At 39.8% G+C, this 21745-nt stretch overlaps 1 long non-coding RNA gene and 1 pseudogene across 1 annotated transcript in view; both read right to left on the bottom strand.

Annotated features, from left to right (window-relative positions):
* LOC143674210 (uncharacterized) overlaps positions 1 to 16870 on the bottom strand; it is a 31390-nt gene extending 14520 nt beyond the window's left edge. The window contains exons 1-2 of the long non-coding RNA XR_013170963.1: positions 15619 to 16870; positions 5930 to 6068 (exon numbers count right to left, since the gene is read on the bottom strand). This is a non-coding gene — a long non-coding RNA (uncharacterized LOC143674210). The remainder of the gene's footprint in view (positions 1 to 5929; positions 6069 to 15618) is intronic.
* On the bottom strand, positions 13771 to 15362 carry LOC143674208 (solute carrier family 25 member 3 pseudogene; annotated as a pseudogene).
* Positions 16871 to 21745: the final 4875 nt, after the last annotated feature.

Below are 21745 nucleotides of genomic sequence, written 5' to 3'. Positions count from 1 at the left end.
CTTCTCAGTTTATGGTGTATTTGAGTGGCTAAAGGGAAGTACCTGAAACTGTAGAGTTGTTCTCCAGTAACCTTATTTCTTGAAGATGATTGTATAAAGATATAATGTTTACAGTGTGACTGTGTGATTGTGAAAAAACCTAGAGTTTATCTAGGGTATGGACAGATGAGTGAAAAAATATGAATTAAAAAAATAAACAAAAATGGGGGAACAAAGGTTAAAATATATTGGGCAGAGGGAAATACTAGTGGTCAATGAGAGGGAGGATAAGGGGTATGGTATGTATGAGTTTTTTTTTTTTATTTCTTTTTCTGGAGTGATGCAAATGTTCTAAAAAATGATCATGGTGATGAATATACAACTATGTGATGATACTGTGAGCCATTGATTGTACACCAGGTATGGAATGTTTGTATGTTTAGAATCTTTGTGTTTGTATGTTGTTTTGCCAATAAAAAAAAATTCATATATATATATATATATATATAAAAGCTATTCTGTTTCTTGTATATCGCATTCCAGCAGCTAGCTAACTAGAAGAGGAATGTTCCATTTTCTCTGTGCCTCGTTTTTCTCATCTGTAAAACGGAGCTCTTTCTCCTACGCTGTTGCGAGGATTCAATGAGTTAATCCACATAAGGCACCTAGATGTTAGTTACAATTATTCAGAGGTGTGAAGAGGATGTTTTTGAATTTTGCCTGCCAAACATCCAAATCTCTTCCTCTATGGGGTGGACTATCTATAGAGTCCTGGTTGAAGGCAGGGCCTCCTTGTGCAAAGGAGGTGGGAATGGGGCCTGGGTATCACTAAGTGCACACCCCATCCTGGGATCTTAATTCTGGAGGAAGTGGGACCAAGATACCGGACCATGCTCAGCGGTGATGGGCAGGGCCGGTGGCCGTGGGGAAGGGGCACCTAGGACAGCAGCTGGGACAGCCAGACACTCCCTATAGTACCTGGGTGTGCCCTTGGCTGCCTAACCTCCCTGGTTCCTGCCCACTGCTCTTTCCATAAATCCCTTTTCTGCTGAGTTAGTCAGAGACCATCCCAATGGCTTGTAACTAAGAACCCTAATCGGAGCCATGTGCAGCGATATGCTCAAAAAACAATGCCCCGAGAAATGGGACGTGTGGAGGGGGTAGTGATTGGCCTCAGAGCCATTCAGCAAGACCCCAGGCAGAAATCCCACATCGGGCAATCTCGGCACACAGCCCGCAGGGCCAGAACCATTGTGAGAGACCCCATAGGAGGGCAAAGAGCAGGAGAAACTACACGTTATACCTCTGAACCTGGAGATGGGAGGGGGCTGGATGGCCAGGGGGAAGGGGAAATGAACAAACCTTTACCCAGGACCTTTCGAAACCACGGTATTTTGGATCTCTAATCTTCTATTACTGTTTTTTTGCCAACAGCTTTCCTTGCAGGGAGCAGGAGATTTTTCTGCAAGTGGGGCAAGGGTGTGTTTATCAGCTTGCTGCAAATTACATGGTAAACACTGATCCCCCTGGTGGAGGCAGTCACTGAGTCTCTTTGTTAGATTAATAAGATTACAACAATCTGGGCAAACTTTCAAGTGTTTATTTTCAAAATGGTACTTCCATGGATGTACGGTAATAGAGTAAGTATGGGGCCTGACTGCATCAGGGTATCTGGGTAGAGGTGGTCTCTGTTCCAAGGGTTTATTTCTCCACATACGAAGAAAAAAGACCATTACTGCTCAATCTCTGATAATTTATTGTAGCGCCCCCCTATAGCTAGTTTTCTGATCAACAAGTTAAAGCTGATTTAAACACTTACAGGTTTGTAGGCCTTGTTCCACGGTCTTTAAAGAGCTTTGAAAAGGACAACTTGACAGTGAATCATTTACTGCACATTTCAAAAGTATTTTGACAGGCTAACTGTCCTTCAGTTTGTAACTATAAGTAGTTCAGCAAAATGTACTGAAAACAAATGACGGTCATGTAAATCCTATTTGCCCCTGGTCTTGCCTTGTTACTTTGTGGACCTTTCAGTTCCTCGCCTATAACACGCTCCACTCCTCGGTGCCCGGGGGAGCAGCCGTGGGGACAGCTGAGGCACATCACCAGTGGTCAGGGCAGCTGTCCCGGCTGTGCTTTAGGCCTTTACACCAGCCATCTCACTCCTGCATTCACTGAACTGCATGACTGCTGGGACGACTGTGGGGGAATAAAGGGATGCCTCGAAAACATCCCTGCTTTGAAGGAATTTTCAGCCTCACTGGGGCCATAGAAAGCTGTGCTCCTCCTGAGTACATACGCACTCAGAATCCTCGACTTGCTGGCCCCATCTTTCCAATCTCAGGTCTTGCGTGAGGTCGGCAATCTCCCCAGGTACACCCTGTCCCCTTCCCCCCAAAGCTCCTTCTCTCCTACCCACACACTTGGCTCCTCGGTTTGACATCGCAGCTCCCTGACATCCGCTGCCTTTGTTGGCCACGCCCTTCCCTGCCTCTTCACATCCTTCCAGCCACAGTGTAAGCGGCTGCTTTTCTGGAACTCATCCCCAAGCCCGCAGCGCTCCCAGACTCTGCCACACCCAACTTAGTCCCAGTGTTCCTTGTCTGGTTTTTTACAGAGTGACTCCCTGTCTGATTACCCCATGAGGATATGAGCTCTTCTGGGGTAAGGGCCATCTCATTTTCATCTTTTTATCTTCTGCACTGAACTTAGGAGTTGCCAAATATTGGGAATCTAGTAAATGTCAAATGAATAAATGGATGAATGAATATGTTAATAGTTACAAATAACAATTAGCTTTATCCAAAGGGCTTTTTAGTTTACAAGAGTCTTCACATGCATCAGTTTATATGACCCTCACTGGTAGTTATTATTACCTGAAGGTAGTTATTATTACCTGAATTTCACAAAGAGACAAAATCATGACAATAATAATAGCTTTAACGTCTGAGGACTGATTGTACACCAGGCACTTAATAAGCATGCTGTGTTAACTTTAGAAAAGCTGTGCAAGTTAGGCAGTCATCTTCCACAGGTGGGGAAACTGAGCCTCAGAAACGTGTCTAATGCCAGAGCCAGGACTGGAACCCACATTTTGGGACTCTCAAACCTCTGCTTAGTCCCTGACACAATGTTGGCACATAGGAGAATGGAGTCAGTTTCAATCAGCAAAGAGGACACAAGTTAAGTTCTGAAGGATTGAAGTGAAGATCACCGAGCACTGGGCATTCCAGTCAGTGGCACTAACCTGGGCAAAGGAGGGATGGTGGAAGTAAACAGGCCAGGCTCAGGTGGGCGATGTGAAGGACAGTACGAGGCCTGGGCAGTAGAGGAAGAAATCAATGCCAGTGACCCCGGGAGGGACCCCATCATAACAGGCCTCAGATGCTCAAATAAGGTATTTGGGCTTTATTTTGTTTACAGTAGTTCTGATGTAGGTGGGAGATAGATACTGGCGGAATGTTGGAAATATTCTTTTTTGCCACTGGGGGAAGAAGTTGGAAGCAAGACCCAGTTAAAGACTGAGGCAATAATTTGGACAAGGCACAGTGTGACCTAATATGAGTAGTGGAGTGGGAATTAAAAAAGGGAAATAGGCCCATGAGATAAAAAGAAAATTTTCCATATCTCTTCCACTCTATTCTTAGTCCAAAGAAATTTCTCTCCCCCCAAAAACTCTGCATCTTTTCTGGTTTATGCCTCTACACCTTGGTACTAATTGTTCCCTCTACACTCGCCACCCACTCCCCACTCATCTGGAGAACACCTATTCATTCTTTGAAACCTTGCTCAGATGTTACTCCAGAGAAAGTCTTTTCCTGACTATAAGCATTATGGAGTTAATGATCCCAGCTTTGTACCGTCTTTATACCTTGTACATCTGTTGGGCACCAAAGCCAGTGTCGTTTGTTTACACATCCCTCCTATCCCCAACTCCAATGGACTCAATCGTTTGAGGAAATATCTTCATCTGGGTGTTCCCTGTTCCTAGGGTAATGCCAGACACATAGTAAGTGCAATGTTGAATGAATGAATGAATGAGTAAATGAGTGAGTGAAGACATCATTCTCCTCCCTCTTTTCTAGACATTCGTGATGTCCAATAAGAGTATGCTACAGCTGCCATTCTCTCTTAGGTGATGTACTTCATTTTGAAAATACTTTCAGAATTTAAGGTTTGGTTTTATAAAACTAATGTATCTCATTCAGCAAGTTTGAAACATTCAAAACAAGTGGAAGAAAAAAAGAAAGAAAAAATGATTGCATAGAAGGGAAAGGAAGGAAGCATCAGACAGCAGAGGGAGAGGACATATGGTTGGGCCACTGGCCTGCAGCTGCTGTTTATCATGAGCATGATAGTGGAAAATAGGAAGAGCCCAGAACTGTGAGTTGGGTGGTCAGAGTTCTGGTTCCAACTCTGTTACAAGAGACCTCAGACAGTTTTTACTTGTCTCTTTCTGTTAGCCCACAAGAGGAGCCAATGAAAAAAGCCTTTGAAAATGGTAAGGAACGCCACGAAAGAGATGAGTTATTATACTGGCTGGGTGGTAAAATATTGCCTTGTGCATGAAGTGTACATCAGAAGAAAAGGATAATTTTACTATTAAATATATTCCTTTCACTTACTAAGACATTTATCATTTAGGGAGAAAACATTTTCCAAATATAAAATTAAATCTCCTAATAAGCACAAGTCTTAACAGAAAAGTAGGAACTACATGGAGACCAGTAGTCTAACCTTAGAGGCAAAGCCATCTGTGACTTTAGAACAAGCACTTTTACTAACTTGCAGTGACACGTTGTTGTGAAATGCTAAATTAAATACCACTAAAACATTATTATGGCTTCAAAAAGTAGTTATTGGCTTCAATAAGCACCCTTTTATCACAGGAACACACAATCAAAAGCCAAAATCGTCCAGCTTAATGTGCCCAAAATATCCTCACCCTATACATTGTTAGGAAGAGCAGGAGAAAAGAAATCTAAATTTTGTTGCTATTTCATTTGATGACAGCCAACATTTCCTATCTTCCTTGGCAAGAAGACCATTTTTCTATGCTGTATTTTGCACACAGAAATCTGCATAGAGTGATTTGCATACCAAAAACACATTTGTAAAAGAAACTGTTTGCACAGAAGCCAGGGGGAGATAGGGTTGCCACTTTTGGCTTCTATACACACAGCACCCCTGGGTACTTGCTTTTCATTTTCCTACATGCTGCATTTCCTAAAAAGGGTTATGTACTTTATGATGCATTAAAAATTAAAGCAAATATAACCTGTAGTGTATTAAAGTTTGTTGGTAATAATAATTAGAAGAGCTATAATAATATTGGGCTTTTATTATATACCGTGCATTTTACATAAATTACTGCAAATTCTCACAATCCATCTTCAAGGTAAGATCTCTGGTTTTCCATTTCACAGGAGGAGAGGCTGAGGCTTGGGCAGGTAAGGTAACTTGCCAAAGTCACCCAAGTCAGAAGGGGTGAAGCCGAGTTGGAAGCCTGGTCTCACTACTCTGGCCTTTCCTGCCCGTTTTTTCCCCAGCTTTGCCCGACACCATTGTTTTATCTCCAAGGGCCCACTCTACCAGACTGGGGGTGGCGGGGAGTCCTGCTGGGAGAGGTGCGCACCTCTTTGGTTTTCCGGCATTTTTTCTGACCAGAGCTTGGAAGCAGGACAGCCACAGCCTCAAGGCTCAGAGGAGGTGCCCAATGATAAAGTAGCTCAGTGACAGACATGGGGTGAATGGGCAATGGCCTGTGATTCAGAGGGTGTCAGGAAGAGAGACGGATTGGTCGCCACACAAAGACCGTACATGGTAGTTGAGATGCAATGGAACCCTCCCACTTGGTGCCCATGCGCTATCACCGTTTCAGTGCCAGCCCAGCTGTATTCTTGGAAACACAGAATGGTTTTTGTGTGTGCTTAATTATAATGCTACTTACAGAGAATTTATCAGCAGCAAATCAGATGCTTGGTGCTTTTCTTAAGAAAAAATTTTGGTGGTGGTGCTTTGAAATTTGTTCATCAGATGAATCCTTTGGATTTTTCCAGTACACAGCAGTTAGAAGAAACAGGCCATATCTGGAAAGTCAAAGGGGGAGAAAATACAGATCGAAAAGACTATAGATATCTGAAGAAAAAAAAAAAAAGGACTGTAAATATTTGGTTTTGTGTTTTTTTTCTCACCTAGTTTCCCTTTTTCAGGGCATGACAGCAAAACAATCTAATCTTATCATGTTATCCATAGATGGCCATTGTCCAAAGACTTGTTCCTGGCATTGGACTCCATTATATATTGTTACTGTTAGAACGCAGCTTTTCTGACACTTTCAGTAGTAAATCCCTTTTGATACGATCTATAATAGCTCTGCCTTCTAGAGAGTTCTAGGTGAAAGCAAGTAATTTGACAGCAAACTACTTTGGGGACAGACAGATCTGGCTTGAATCTTAATGATGTCACTACAATTTGTCTTTACTAATTTAATCTCTCTGAGTCTCAGTTTCGCTTGTGTAAAATAGGGTAAATAATACAAGGGCAGACTGGTTGCCAACTCAAAGGTCATTTCCTCTCCTTCCTTGCTAACAACAGTGAAGACAAAAAAACCCCAATTTTGTCCAGGTCAGATGTGCCTAATCTTGACAGGTAAATTGCAGTGATCTAAGCACTCCATTCTGAGAATGAGTTCTTTTCTGAGGAGAGAAACATAAGGAGGATAAAGTCCATTAGCCTTTGCCCTCCTTGTACTAGATGCTGCTGAGACACGATGTTTGGTATTGTGGCAGCTATGTTATGAGTATGAGGGGAAACACCACTGACATACCAAGGATGGCAGAGTGGAAGGATAGAAAGAACATGGGTCCTTGGGGACAACACTGATCACTTGAACCCATCTTGGCCCACCTATCTCCAGAACTCTTAGCAACAAATGTCTGTGGTTTAAATGATTGTGTGTTGGATTTTGTGTTACTTGCAGGCCAAAAAAAAAAAAATTCTAACTTACACAAATACCAACCTCACAAGATGGCATAATGATAGGTTGTGTGTGAAGTACTTAGCACAATGCCTGAGACAGTAAACGGTATAGATAATGATTTATTTCATTATTTATTTATTTTATAGATAACGATTTAAAAGAGAAAAAGTTTCAAAACACAATGCAGACAAATAAAAATGGTTCTGATTTAGAATAAATGAAAAACGTTTATATTCTTGGTAAAGAGGGAAAAAGACATTTAGGTATAAAACAATGATTATAGTGACAAATCCTCATATCTGGGAGTAAAATGTAACTACAGTCAGAACACACACACTATTGGAGATGAAAGGGCTGCGGTTCTTTGCCAGGTTTCTATCTACCCTCTTACAATTGGACAATCACCCTGTCAGCAGCTCCAATTCACGTCTGAAGCATAACAATTACGTGTATGTGAACTACCAGCCTTGCAAAGGGGCAGAGTTCTTTCAGCCCACAAGATCTCTTTCCAGAATACCAAATTTTAGGAACATGTTTTATTTCTTTATGGCAGGAAAGATGATATACTGATACATGCTAAAATATAATAATATAATCTGGGGGCACCGTAGTAAACTCACAGAACTAAATGTAATTTATACCATGAAATCACAAATTTTTGAAATTCAATCTATTAGAACGCAAAACACCACACTGTAAGGTAACATATGAAAGTACCTAGCACAACAGAAATAATATTACATCATAGGTAGTCAATAAATAATCTTAAAGTGAAATAAATTTTTCTTCTCTCTGTTTTAGTAAAGAAGCAAACGACAAGATTACAAACAGTGGGGGCTTAAACACACATTGTTACATTCATATCTATATATGTCTGGGGCAGTGGATATCGATCTCAATGCATTGCACTGTCTACGGCTACGGGAGTATACAACTAGCATTGATTTTCATAACTGATGGCCATGAGGCTTTACAACCCCCTAAATTATTAATCACTTTATAAAAGAGAAATATAGACAAAACCTAGCAGGAATCGGAAACAAAAGGGGATTTCTAGTTATCTTGCAGTTAATAAAACCGTCAGTTCCTGAATATTTTGATTAGCTGCAATTTTCTTGTATACTCTATGCACACTTGCTTTTCTCAAAATCCATCTGCACCTCTTTCTTCCTTTAAAATAACGGGCACTATTGCTGGTGTCTCCTCACACTGTGAAGTGATTCTCTAAAATCAACGATTTCTGGATCAATGGAAATAAGATATCGATATCATTCATTCCATAGGTGATTCCAGACATTTTACAACATGGTGAATTTTTTCCCCTACTCACTCATATGGAATTTAACGCAACAGCAGTTTATTGTTGCAGCTGTCATCTTGCCTTGATTAAAGCAGATAGAGGCAAGGGCTATATGTTAAGAGAGAAACAGATATTTGAGATACTGCTGGGGATTCAATCATGCCCCCACAAAAGGCCTGTTTAGGTTCTAATCCCTGATCCTGGGGGTGTGAACCCACTTGTAAACAGGACCTTTGAAGGTTTTATTAGTTAGGATGTGCCCAAACTGAATGAGGGTGGGCCTTGGTCCAGTATGGACAAACTCCTTGCAAGCACAGGAAATCGGACAGGAACAGAAGCCAACAGAATCCGAAAGAGAAAGAGGAAGATGCCACCATGTGCATTGTCATGTGATAGAAAATCCAAGGAACCCCAAAGACTGCTGGCCAGCCAGATGATACTGACCCTGAGAGGGAGCAAGCCTTCTAGCCTCTGAAACTTTGGGCAGTTTAATTGCCGTTGTTAAACCAACCTATTGTATGGACTTGTTTCAGCAGCTTAGAAACTAATACAGGTACATTTTATAGCCTCATATTTTTTTATAATAGTTTTATTGAGATACAATTCACATACTATGAAGTCCACCCTTTAAAGTGTACAATTCAGTGGTTTTTAATATATTCACAAAGTTGTGCAACCATCACCACTATCTAATTCCGGAACATTTTCATCACCCCCAAAAGAAACCCCATATACTGCAGCAGTCACTTGCCATTCCTTTCTCCTTTCCAGTCACTGGCAACCACTGGCCTGTTTCTGTCTCTGTGGATTTCCTATTCTGGACATTTCAAATAAATGGAATCATGCAGTATGTGGCCTTTTGTGTCTGGCTTCTTTCACTTAGCATGATTTCAAGGTTCACTCATGCTGTACCATGTATCAGTACTTTATTCCTTTTTTTATGGTGAACAATATTCCATTGTACGGATTTACCACAATTTGTTTACCCATTCATCAGCTGGTAGACTTTGGTTCCCACTTTTTGTTGTTTCCACTGTTTGGCTATTATGATTAATATGTCTCATGATATTTTAACATTTCTGCTGCCATCATTCTAGTCAGGCTATTATTCTCTCACCTGGATTACAGCACATTTCTTTTAAATTTTTTTATTGTATAGTATAACATATATACAGAGCAAAGAAATAAAAAAGCAATACTTTTCAAAGCACTCTTCAACAAGTGGTTAAGGGACAGATTCCAGAGTATGTCATGATCTACCATATGATCCTCTCTTATTTTTCCTTCTAGCTGCTCCAGAATACAGGAGGCTAGAGGGCTTAAACACTCTTTTATCATCACAACTGACTTTTTTTTCCTTCTTTTTTTGTGTGAACATATAATATATATACAAAAAACCTATTAAATTTCCAAGCACAGCACCACAATTAGTTGTAGAACACATTTCGGACTGTGATATGGGTTACAATTTCGCAATTTTAGGTTTTTACTTCAAGCTGTTCTAAAACACTGGAGACTAAAAGACATATCAATTTAACGATTCAGCATTCATATTCATTTGTTAAGTCCTATCTTCTATGTATAATTCCACCTTCACCTTTGATCTTTCCATACCTCTCTTTGGGGTTGTTTGGGCTAGGGCAATTCTAAATTTTTTATATTGGAAGGGTCTGACACTAATATGGGGTAGGGAGATGGAACAATCTGATGTTCTGGAGAGACTGGGCTAGGTTTCAGGACTTATCTGGACCAGGGACCCATCTAGAGGTTGTAGGTTTCTGGAAAGTTACTCTAGCGCCTGTAACCCTTACGGACTCTTATAAATTGTCCTAGGTGTTTTTTAGGATTGGCTGGAATGCTCCTGGTTGGGGGTTGGCAGGTTATGATAGGTAACAAGGTCTAACTGAAGCTTGCCTAAGAGCAATCTCCAGAGTAGCCTCTCCACTCTATTTGAACTTTCTCTGCCACTGATACTTTATTAATCTTTTCCCCCATTTGGTCAGGATGGAATTGTTGATCCCATGGTGGCAGGTCTGGATTCATCCCTGGGAGTCATCTCCCACGTCGCCAGGGAGACCTTCACCCCTGGATGTCATGTCCCACGTAGTGGGGAGGGCAATGATTTCACTTGCAGAGAAGCACAAGATTTTAATTGACCTCTTCCTCTCTCTCAACACAGCAATCTGAAGCTGGTTTCCCTGCTTAAAATACTTCATTGGTTTTCCATCAACTCTAAGAATGCTCTAACTCAAAATCCTGAACTTGAACTACAGAGCCTGGAGTGATCCTGCTCCTTGTTACCTTTCATTTCACACCATCCTCTCTCTCCAACTGAACAGCTCCAGCCAAAATGAACTTCCCTCAGTTTCTCAAAACCATCAGTGTTTCTTTCTTCAGGGCAAGTGCATATGCAGTACCCACTGCTGTGTATCTTCTCTTTGCCAGCCTACTTCCTACTTATTCTGTAGGTCTGAGTATGTACATCACTTAGATTTACAATCCTACAATGTTCTATACTTCTTTGCAGCACTCTGCACACTTACAATTTATTTTTCCCACTAGATTGTAAGCTCCATGAGGGTAGGGATCATTTACTACATTCATCACAAATACTTTTTTGCCAAGCACAACTCTTGGCACACAGTGTAGGTGTTGACCAATAGAGTTATAGGCTGGGGTATGGGGAGAATTACCAAATGAATGCCAAAACACTGTACTTCATCACTGAAGGTCTCAAACTACGCTAACTACTAAAACCAATTACAAACATATACACAAAACTTAGCTACATTTCATTGTTCATACCCTCCATACTCATCCATCCACCTACCCCAAACAGCAGCATTCTAGGAAGTCAAGACAAAGTCTTCTAAATGATATTGAAATTTGAATTTCCTTTACAAAAGGTTGTGTACCCATGATAAAAGTAAATTGAACTTTAAGACCACACAAAACAAGCATACTATAATTGACTGTCTATCAAAATATGATCTTCTGACCTGACAATTATTCTCGCTTTTGAAAGGTTTAAAAGAAACACTTTTTAAAGACATACTTGTGTAGCAAGGAAAAATACTCGTGACATCAATACCTTGATTTTTTCCAATCTTTATCAATGAAGTTTTAACATATAAATATGGCCTTTATTTTTTAAGATTTTACCTACTCCTTTTATTTACTTCTCAATGGACAGAAAAGGGATGAAATTACAGCTCCCTATCATGAAATTAGTTTCATACACTTGAAAAAGCAACCTTAATCACTACCTGGGGGAAAGGATAAATAGGCTAAGGCAGCTTCCTTAGCTATAGAAACAAAAGATTAGGAAAAAAACAGAAAAGTATGATAGAATAAAGCCTCTCTTTAAACTGTGGTACCACAAATTTTAAAAAAATAAAAAAGCACTGTGTTTATGATCAGCCTCTTTGAGTTAGGGCTGAGGCACAATGACCTGGTGTGAAAAATTATTTAAATATTAAATTAAATGTTAAGCACTTTGAAGTTCAATTACTTCTAAGCTATTATGCCATATGTTTTTTCACAATTGAATACTACAAATTTTCCAATAGTGCAAAATAAGAAAAGGTTTACAATATATACACATAGAAGTTCTTAAAAAACATTCTTGAGGTACTATAAAAATTATAAACGGAGTAATCACTGGTTATCTCCAAGTGTCCAGTGGTTTTGAGAAATGAGTGAAGAAAGCACTGGAGTAATGAAGAAAATGTGGCCTTTGGAGTTAGAGCAAGTTACCTAGCCTCTGAGTCTCAGTTTCTTTATATATAAATAGATAACTTCTTCAAAGATTGTTGAAATTATATGAGAAAATCAATATAAATTGTCTAACAGTACCAGACATGTACTGTGGCTATTATAATTCTGATATATATGCATTATTTCACAGAGTAGTAATAACAAAGTAAAACGTGTTGAATAGAAGTTTAAATTGTTTCTAAGGAATACAGTAACTATGAAAAAAAAAACTTAATGATTTTGAACTCATGTTATCTTTACCTAAAATACTTTTATTCTTTATTGTCAGCTACCAAGGCTATTTATTAGGCAGACATTTATAAAGAACTACATTAATTCCCCCCCCAATGCGAATAGAATAGGGATCGAATATGAAAACTGCTGACCCAAACTGAGTAAACCCATCTTCTTGACCACGTCCTTGATAGCCAGAATCATGCTACATGGTTCTCCTTAGATGATACTTCTCTAAGCATGCACAGTGTATACCACCAGAATTATCTGGTGTTGTCACAGAATAATCACGAAATACCACAGACCACTACAAGAGGTCTCTTACTATCTTGAAATTCCATAGATTTTTCAGAAATTCCTTAAATTATGTTTAAGGATTCTTTTATAAATTGTTAAACAAGGAAACTTCTTTATAAATATTTTACAGGACACTAGACAGAAATGTGTTTTAAAATTATGCAAAAATGAACCTACATAATTAAGATCCTTTATATCTACCATTCTCCTTCACTGAGAATCTTTCTTTTCAACAAACCTGGACTCTAACCTTCTAAGGAAAGTCAGGGTATTTAACAACAGACAGGATCATTCCTCTGCATCTACCCCCAATAATAAATAAAATAGAAACACTAAATATAAACACAACAGCTTCATTCCATCTCATCCACAAGTTCAGACAAGGTTTTTCCTCCAGAATCTTTATTATCCAATCAAGACAGTACAAACATACATAACATTTACTTAAACATAAATCTGGACGCCTTTTAGCTTCTGTTAGCTACTGAACAGTTTTTATTACAAAGTTAAAATACTAACATAGTCTGTAGTCTTTAATTTGTCATTAAGGCAATCATGCAACAAGTTCATATATTATATCAAATGTTATACTGTAGTTTCTTATTCACAGCTGATGAACATTTCTAGTTCACAAAATTTCATCGATTTTATAATTTCCCCAGAGAACAGAAAATGAACACCAAAAATGTGTCTTCTAACATCAACAAATTTTATGAATCTCAAACATTCTAAAGGTCACCGAAACTTCTACCAAATTAAGCAAATAGCATTTATTACATAAAAAGTGATATTTTCCTTCCAAAATCCACAAAACCATTCCTAAATATTCACCAAAGATTGTTTGGAATTTGTGGGTTTTTTTTTTTTTAAAATGCCAGGGTGGTATGGTCTTTTTTTGGATATATAGCTGTTGAAAGCTGAGCTATACAAAAAAACCCTTGGAGAACAGAGATTTTCCTTTATATACTTATTCCCAGAGCCTGCCCTTCATCTCATTTTGGCTTTCCACATTGATTCAATTGTAGTGCTTCCCAGAGAGAGCTATGTTCTAATAAGCAACATCAGGAAGAGAAGCAGACAAAGCAAAATGAGAAAATGCAGATCTTCTCATGTCTCTTTGAAAACAGTTAATACATTCTATGCTATCAAGCAATATAACTCACAATTTAACTTTCAATAATTTTTACCTGTAATGGTCACAGACAGGAAATATGGAACAAATCTGTCACCTATTCAATAGGTATCTATTTAGATAGATACCATGTACCAGAATTTTACTTTATTCCTTATCCCATATAGTTTTGTTGACCCTAATGGCTCCTTTGTAAGTTATTCTGTAGTTAGGCTTGGATGATCTCCACAGAAATAGTGACTCAAAGCAGACACCACTAGAGACACTAAATTACCTGATAATGCCCTGCTAAGACTTTTTTCCTTATAATTGTTGAAAAGCTATTGGGTTAAAGCAGCCACGCAGACTCCCCAAAGACAATGGTTCAAATCCACCCAATTAAATTTCTGCAATCCTCTTTAATTGCCAAAATCGAAGGACATAATCATTTCAAGAAAACTGGGACTGCCTGTCAAGGCCTCTCTCTAAAAAACGTTAACAGTTAACACTATTGTAGGAACACAATTCACCTCTTGATCTAAATACTGATCTAAATCGTGGCTACTGCATAAATCAACACCTACTCTGCTGCTTTAGGGATTTGGGTATCTGAGTGACTGGCGGGCGAGGCAGCTTGAAATAAACCTTCACAAAGTCATAAATGAACCACTGCAGGCAGTCAGCATGCCGATTATGATGATCGGGCAAACAGGCCTTTCCATACGCCCCTAAACCCCAGTTTCTGGAGCGCTCCCAGGGCCGTGCAGTCTTTCTCTTTGTTCAGGACCGACACGACGGAATCTGCAGGAGACTCCGGCAATGTGGCCGGCCACGAAGGGTACGCCCAGCTGCTCGGCTTTCGTGCACTGGCTCTGGGGTTCGGGCACCACGTACTTGTAGAGGGCCTCCACGGTGCGCTCGAAGCAGGCGAACTTCATCATGGTGTAAGGGATCTGCCTCATCCACAGCGGAGTCACGCCCTTATAGAAGGCCCACGCGCCCTCCTCACCCGTACATTCACGGGGCCGCCGCCCGGAGGGTGCTGGCGTAGCCGGGCTGCATCTGGATGCGGACTTTCACCGCTTCCAGGGGCGCCAGGGCGATGTCGGCAAAGAATTTGGCGCTGGCCGAGGCGGCAAGGTCGAGGCCAGTTCTCCAGAGGTAGGCCTTCTCCTCGCCCAGGAGCTGCGAGTAGTGGATCTTGAAGACTTCGCAGAGGCTGAACTTGAAGAGGCCCTCCAGGGAATAGCCAAGGAAGGTCGGGGCCCAGCCTCAGGCCAGGCCACAGAGCCCATCATCCTGCGCTGTCACGCTGAAGTCAGCCGAAGCCACCGAGGATACCATTATACTTGCCGGGGTGCACCTGCAAAGGGCACTTGACCAGGTCCAGGGGCACGATGGCCGTGTGCGTCAGTCCGCAGCTCAGCATCCGGCCCAGGCTGCACAGCAGCAGGTACTTGGTCGAACCGTATTTGCAGCTGTATTCCTCCACGGCTGTCGCCGCCAAGAGCCTACCCTCACGTGGACTGGAGCTACTCGCCTGTAGGGCTTGGGAACACGCAGCATTATACATGCCCGATGCTCTCTGTCTGATCAGGCACTTCTATCAAGCCAGGGTCTTCCAGTCCCTGGGAGGCCTTTTTCTTTTACTACTCCCTGAGGGGGCTGCCAGGCCAGTGCACATGCGCCGTGAACTCCCTCCACATGCCGGCCCCCCCCAACCCAATGGTCCAGCGACGGTATTCGAAGGGCTTCTTCCCACGCCTGTGCAGCCCCCACTTTGGATTTGCATCTATGGCTCCGCTCTGGACGGTTGAGGTTGCATCCCTCGCACCTTCAGCTCCAGGACCCCCGTCCCCACTCCCCCACTTACACCTTCAGTCTAATGGGCTTCTGGTAACAGCAGAAAACCCTCCTTCATCCCTCCTCACCCAATGGTCAGTGGTCCCTAGACCTTACCTTCAGTGGTGGGTAAGGCTTTCCATGTCCGCATGAGTTTTGTCCAACACAACTGCCTAGTCCTCTACAAAGATCCTAAAAAAATAAACCAGCAAGTACAAACATGAATAAACACAGGAATAAGCTAGTAAATAGATGAGGAGGTGTGCGAGGGGGGCTGGAGTCGCCATGCACTGCTGCCTTCCTGAGAGGTCTTCTTCTTGGAGTTTATGGTCATCTCCATAGTAACAGAATGTTCTATGAAGGGAATGGACACAGAGAATCAAGAGTAAGATATTGGAGGTCCAATCCTGCGTCTCGCAGTCTAAATAACATAGCATTCTTAAATGTCGGATGGAGATGACATCTCTCCCAGTACTCATCTGCCACTCCTGTCTCCCTCCAAAAGTTGTAGTGAAGGCTTAGGAAACATGGAAGCTAAATTGGTGGGAAGTAGTGCTGATTTTTTTATTTGTGAGGCATGTTTTCATTGACTACTGAATACCTAGTATGAGTCTGGACAATACCAGAGTGAGTCAGAAACCATCCTTTCCCATTGAGAGCTTGTGATCTCAAAGGCTTGGAAAATGAGAAGTAAAACTATGGTGACTCCAGGTCTAAATCAGTAGCATCTATCCATCATCCATCCACTCATCCAAACCTGTGCAGAGTTAGGGGCTTAGCAAAGAACCAGACAAACACCTGTTTACTTTTTTGTTTGTTTCCTGCTTACTTTTAAGCAAGAAGACAGAAAAATCAGTATTATATGATAAGTATTATAACAGAAGTTTGAATAAAGTGCTGGATGAACAATGAGAAGGAGGCAACTAATCCTGATGAGGTTAAGAAAGCTTCTTATAGCAGGTGACAATATAGCTGGGTCTTGAAGGATGAGCAGTAATTTGCCTTAGAGAAAAGAATGGAAGAGTAATTCAAGGCTAATGGAAACATGACTGCATGGTCTGTTGAAGAGAGGTGAGAAACATGTTTCCAACGTGGTGGAAACTAGGAAATGAATAGCAAGTGTTGAGTCTAGAAAAGTAGAATTGAGTCACTTTAGGGAAGGTGTAACTAACATATTAAGATCTTTGACTTTTATCCTGTAGGGCAGACTACCATTTCTCAAAAGTGTGGCCCATGGACCACTAGTATCAGAATCACTTGGAGTGCCTTATTAAAAATCCTAAATCCCACTCCCGGCTCTATGAATGAGAATTTCTGAGGGTAGGCATATGCAATTTTAGTAAACTCCCTGGGTGGTTTCTTCACTAAAAGTCTGAAAATCACAACATATGGATAATGGGAGGTCAAGGATATTTTTAAGGTTCTGTGCTCAAGAATTCGGTACTTATATCCTGAACTGAGTGGTGTATACAACTGTGAAAAATCAAGTTGTACATTTGAGTGAAAATTACACACTTTTCTATTATACCATAATTTTAAGATTAGTAAAAATTACAAATTTTTATGTTATACCATAACTTTTATGTATACAATAATTTTGAAAAGAAAAAAAAAGAAAAGTTGGTTAGTATCAAATGCTAACCACAAACCAAGGATGATGGTAAGAAGGAAGAACAGAGGCAGATAGAGGTTTTCTCAATCAACAAATCTTAATTGAACTCTTGTTCTTATTCTAGTTTTCCACCAGGAATGCCTGGATTAAAGATCTCTCTCCCTGAGTCATAAGAAAACAATGAAGTCTTAAAATATCCCATGCTGAATAAATTTAGGGCTTCCCAAAGTATGTTCCTGGGAATATTAGTCCACTTGAAAAAGGTCCATAGTTAAATAAATTTGAGAAGCATTTCACACTACAGCATGCATCCTCAATGGGGGCAAGAATTGGTTCTTAAGGGGCTAAGAAATTTGTGGCCCTCCAAAGGTCAACTTCACCAACAAAATTTTATTTAATTTCAACTAGAGGGATTCACAATTAGGAAAAAAAAAAGTCTCAAGAGGTTCCTTAAGGTGGGGAGAGGGAAGATATTGGAAAAAAAGGTTGAGAAACACAGCATTCTTAGGTCTTTATTTCCTAAAGGTACAACCTGGATGTTTTGCTACCATGTACATGGGGTCACAGTCTGTTTTAAGAAAAGAGGTTACATCGATTTATCACATTCATACCAGATAGATTTTCAGTACCGTTAAGATACTGCCAAAGAAAATGTATTTGTATAGTTGAAGAAAAAAAGCAATCAAGAAGTCTTCAGGACGAACATTTTCTTGTGTTCCACATGTCCATAAAGTCAGTAACAACAAAAGTAGCCTGTGAGAGTATTCTGCAGCCACCACTAACATGCAGCCACCACTATTTAGGTTTATCTCCATGGTATGTTCATGATATAGGGCAACATTTGTCTTGAAATCATTATTGTACTTTCATTGTGTTCTGCTGCTAAGTTGATCTTTCCACAGGACTAAGTGTAAACTTTTATATTCTCTTATTTGTTATAAAGAGAAGAGAATGAAAATGTATTCCTTCCTTCCTATAAATTTATTCAACAGATTTTTAAGTGCCTACCAGGTACCAGGTACATTTTGAATTAATATGCCAAAGCAGGGATACTATCCCACGTGGTCCCCAAACAGAATTTTCATGAACTCTAAAACACAATCATAGAGTGTTCAGATGAACAATAGCAAACACATACTGAATACCTACTCTGTTCCAGGTGACTTAAAACATCTCTGATCCTTAACCACAGTGGTACAAGATAGATGCTATTTTTCCCATTTCATAGATATGGAGTAGCAGACACTGTAGTGTCTCTGCTAATGGAACTTCTATTTGTTCAGGTATCTGGCAGCTCATCATATTGGCTCACTTCCTTCTAATGGCATTTTAATTTGCATTAGGGTTTTTTATTGTATCCTTAAATGTTCAGGCCCATTAATGATTTCTCCACTCCAATTCTATAAATATGCATCCCTGCAAGATGTCCTTATCCCTTGATCAGTGTCTTTATATATGCCATTGTCCTGTCCTCTTTCAATTCATATCCTCTTACAGGATGAAATATGTCTGCCAAAAGACTTTCCTTTATTAACCTATCTCCTTTCTGTTTTTCTGGTAATGACAGCATTTAAGTTGCCAGCCATTCATTTGTATTTAATGTGGACTGATAAGTTGCTGTTTTAAAAAATTGTATAGGTAATACTTCCAACGAGATTGTGAAAAGACTGCTTTCCTTGTTTTTGTATTGTCTCATGACTTAATGGCTACTGGCTGACTGACATATCAGTGAGAATGAACTGGAGTAGTTGCCTGAATTATTTTTTCAGCTTTACCATGTAGGGTGAACTTAAGATTTGATCCCCCATTGCAAATCCTTATATTCATCATGAAAGTTTGGAGAATACAGTTTTAAATTTTTAAAATTATTTTGGTATGTCATTTTATCTTAAAGGCATATAATGGGCATGTAAATTATATCTCAATAAAGCTGTTCTTTTTTAAAAGCATATGAAGGGTACTGACATTAATACATTTAGGTCCTTAGAAAGTTAAAGGGTAGTGGAATTCAATATTTATTAAACACTACCATGTGTCAGACATACGGTGTAGTGGAAGAAGTCACACAGCCTTGGGCAGAAATAAATTCTGAATTCCACCTTTTTTCCTAATTGTGTGACAAACTTAGCCTATTTCTGAACTTCCCTTATTTATTTTTTTCTTTTTAAAATCTGTTATTAGTGTTAATTATACCTATCTTATAAGTTTTTATAGAGGTTATATAAACTGTGCGTACAATACCTAGCCCAGTGCCAGATAAATTATTAAGCATTCTATGAATGTCAATTTTGTTACTCTTCCTCCTCTTCTGGCCTTCCTTAATCCTCACAGAACTCATGTTTCTGTTATGCCAGACTTCTCTTTCTCCTCCACTCGAATGGATGATTTATTCTAACTAAATTCCTACCTACTTTGATGATTTAGGACAGGAACTGAAGAAATCTTAACTGACAGAAATGTCAGACTTCTTTGACAATGCCCCCGAGTGTGTTAAGGCATAAAATAACTAAGGCAGAGATTGCTCACCTGTGACATAGCAGACTGGGCCACAGAGATGGGCAGGAGAGACAAAAAGGCAGCCTTCTGCCTTTTCCAAACTGACCCTTCAAGTCTGATGATTTATTCATTTGAATTACAGCTAGGGTGACCAACCTGTCCAGCTCTGTCCTGAACCTTCCTGGTTTTAGCACTGAAAGTCCACTGTTCCCGGAACCCTCTCAGTCCTGGACAAACATAGTGAGTCACCCTACTTCTAGAAGTCTGGGACGTGCCCACGGCCTCCAGCCACTGGCACCATGCTACTACAGTATAAGAAACACAAGCTTTGGAGCCAGGCCTATCTGGCTCCAAATCCTGGCTCATCCCACTTTTAGCTATGAATTTGTAAAGGTTATCTAACTTTCCTGAACCTCAGTGTCCTCATCTATAAAGCTTACATTAGTTCTTTCCTGAATCTTAATGAACTTCTATATTATTGATTTAAACGATAGCACAGTGCTTGTGATGTAATATGCACTCAACATATGTTAGTTTTTTATCTTCCTTATACTTAAGTGGGGTACCGCTATCCCTTGTGATATATGACTCTAAAATTCCCCAAACAAGGGAGGTGGCCATTGGACAGCAGAGGGCACTGTTGTCACTATCCCCCTCTTTCTACCCCTTCTCTGCAAACCCAACCCCCTCACCCCATCCCCATACCAAAGTAATAAACTTTAGTACTAAACCACTGATGAAAGAGCTTGATGGCCAAACTCTTAAACACACACTTGGTTTTAACTTATCTAAATATGTCTCACATGACCACAATACTGTTAAAGGTGTGTTTGGACCTTTAAAATTTAATTTATAATCCTTTCCCAGGAGTTTATAAGGTGCCAGGGGTCAAATGTTTATTCTTAGACTTATTCAACCCAATCAACTAATTATTCTGACAAACTGTATACCTTTTTTTGTCTTGATCAGACTGGAGACAATGACAGGCATACAACTGAGATTTATTCATAAAACTCTGACAGTTTGGGAATTACAGAGTTCCTTAAGCTGTCTCTTAAAATATTTACCTGATTGTTCTGGCAAGTTAAAGGGGAAAAAGCAACAATTCCCAAACTCATTAAACTAAGTAAATTATCAACCATGTTTAAAGAAAATGTTGTGGGAGGTAATAATCTCTATAGGCTTAGATGAAAATTGGTCATAAAGAAATCTTCATGCCTTTTGTTTGTTCAAGGAATCATTTGTGCCAAAGCACATTAGTGTTCCTGGTGGTAGTAATTGCTTATCTGGTATGGGGTCTGGGGATAAGAAGAACATACATCAAATAATAAATTTTTATTAAATTTCCAGAGTTCTTAACAATCTTAAATGTCTAAGGGACTCCATTTATCAAGCAGCATGTAAATAATCGGCCTGTGTTTTCTGATTGGGATCTCAGGAGATTCTGATGGGTTATGTATCACAGGCATGGAATAATCTTATAATGACTCTTCTTTTTCTTTAGTTTATTTGGTATTTTACTGGTGATTTACACTTAATAAATATGAAAATATTCCCATAAAAATAACATGAATGCATTTGAAGATTCAAATGCAAACTAGACTCTTCTACCTAATATATTCCAGTAAATATTTCAATTCTAAAGCATTAGATAGTGCCTTGATTCCATTAGAATAGGCCTAAATAATGAAGTAGATTCATGTTAATAAAGGTTATCTAAGTAATTGATGAAGGGATGAATTGAAGTGGTGTCTCCCCATGAAAACGGTAACAGCTTGAATTTGAGCTGCTGTTCAAAACCTAATCTTTGGAAGTAGAAGGAGGACTGAGGAGACAAATCTCTAGTTCAGTGCTGTCCAGTAGAAATATAATGTGAAACATGCATGTAGTTTAAAATTTTCTGGTACTCATTAGAGAAAATTGTTAATGAGATATTTTGCATTATTGTTTTCATACTAAGTTTTTGAAATGTGGTGTTTATTTTGCACCTTTAGCACATCTCAATTTGGATTGGCCACACTTCTTGCTCAAGGGCCACATGGGGTAACAGCTACTTTACTGGCCACCTTGGGTGCAATCTATGCTGGTGATCTTGATCCCACCTGGAAAGGTTGTACAATTGAATCAAATAAAATT

This window comes from Tamandua tetradactyla, chromosome 2, assembly GCF_023851605.1.
Source record: "Tamandua tetradactyla isolate mTamTet1 chromosome 2, mTamTet1.pri, whole genome shotgun sequence".
Lineage (NCBI taxonomy): Eukaryota > Metazoa > Chordata > Mammalia > Pilosa > Myrmecophagidae > Tamandua > Tamandua tetradactyla.
This window is presented reverse-complemented; position numbering and strand designations above follow the sequence as displayed.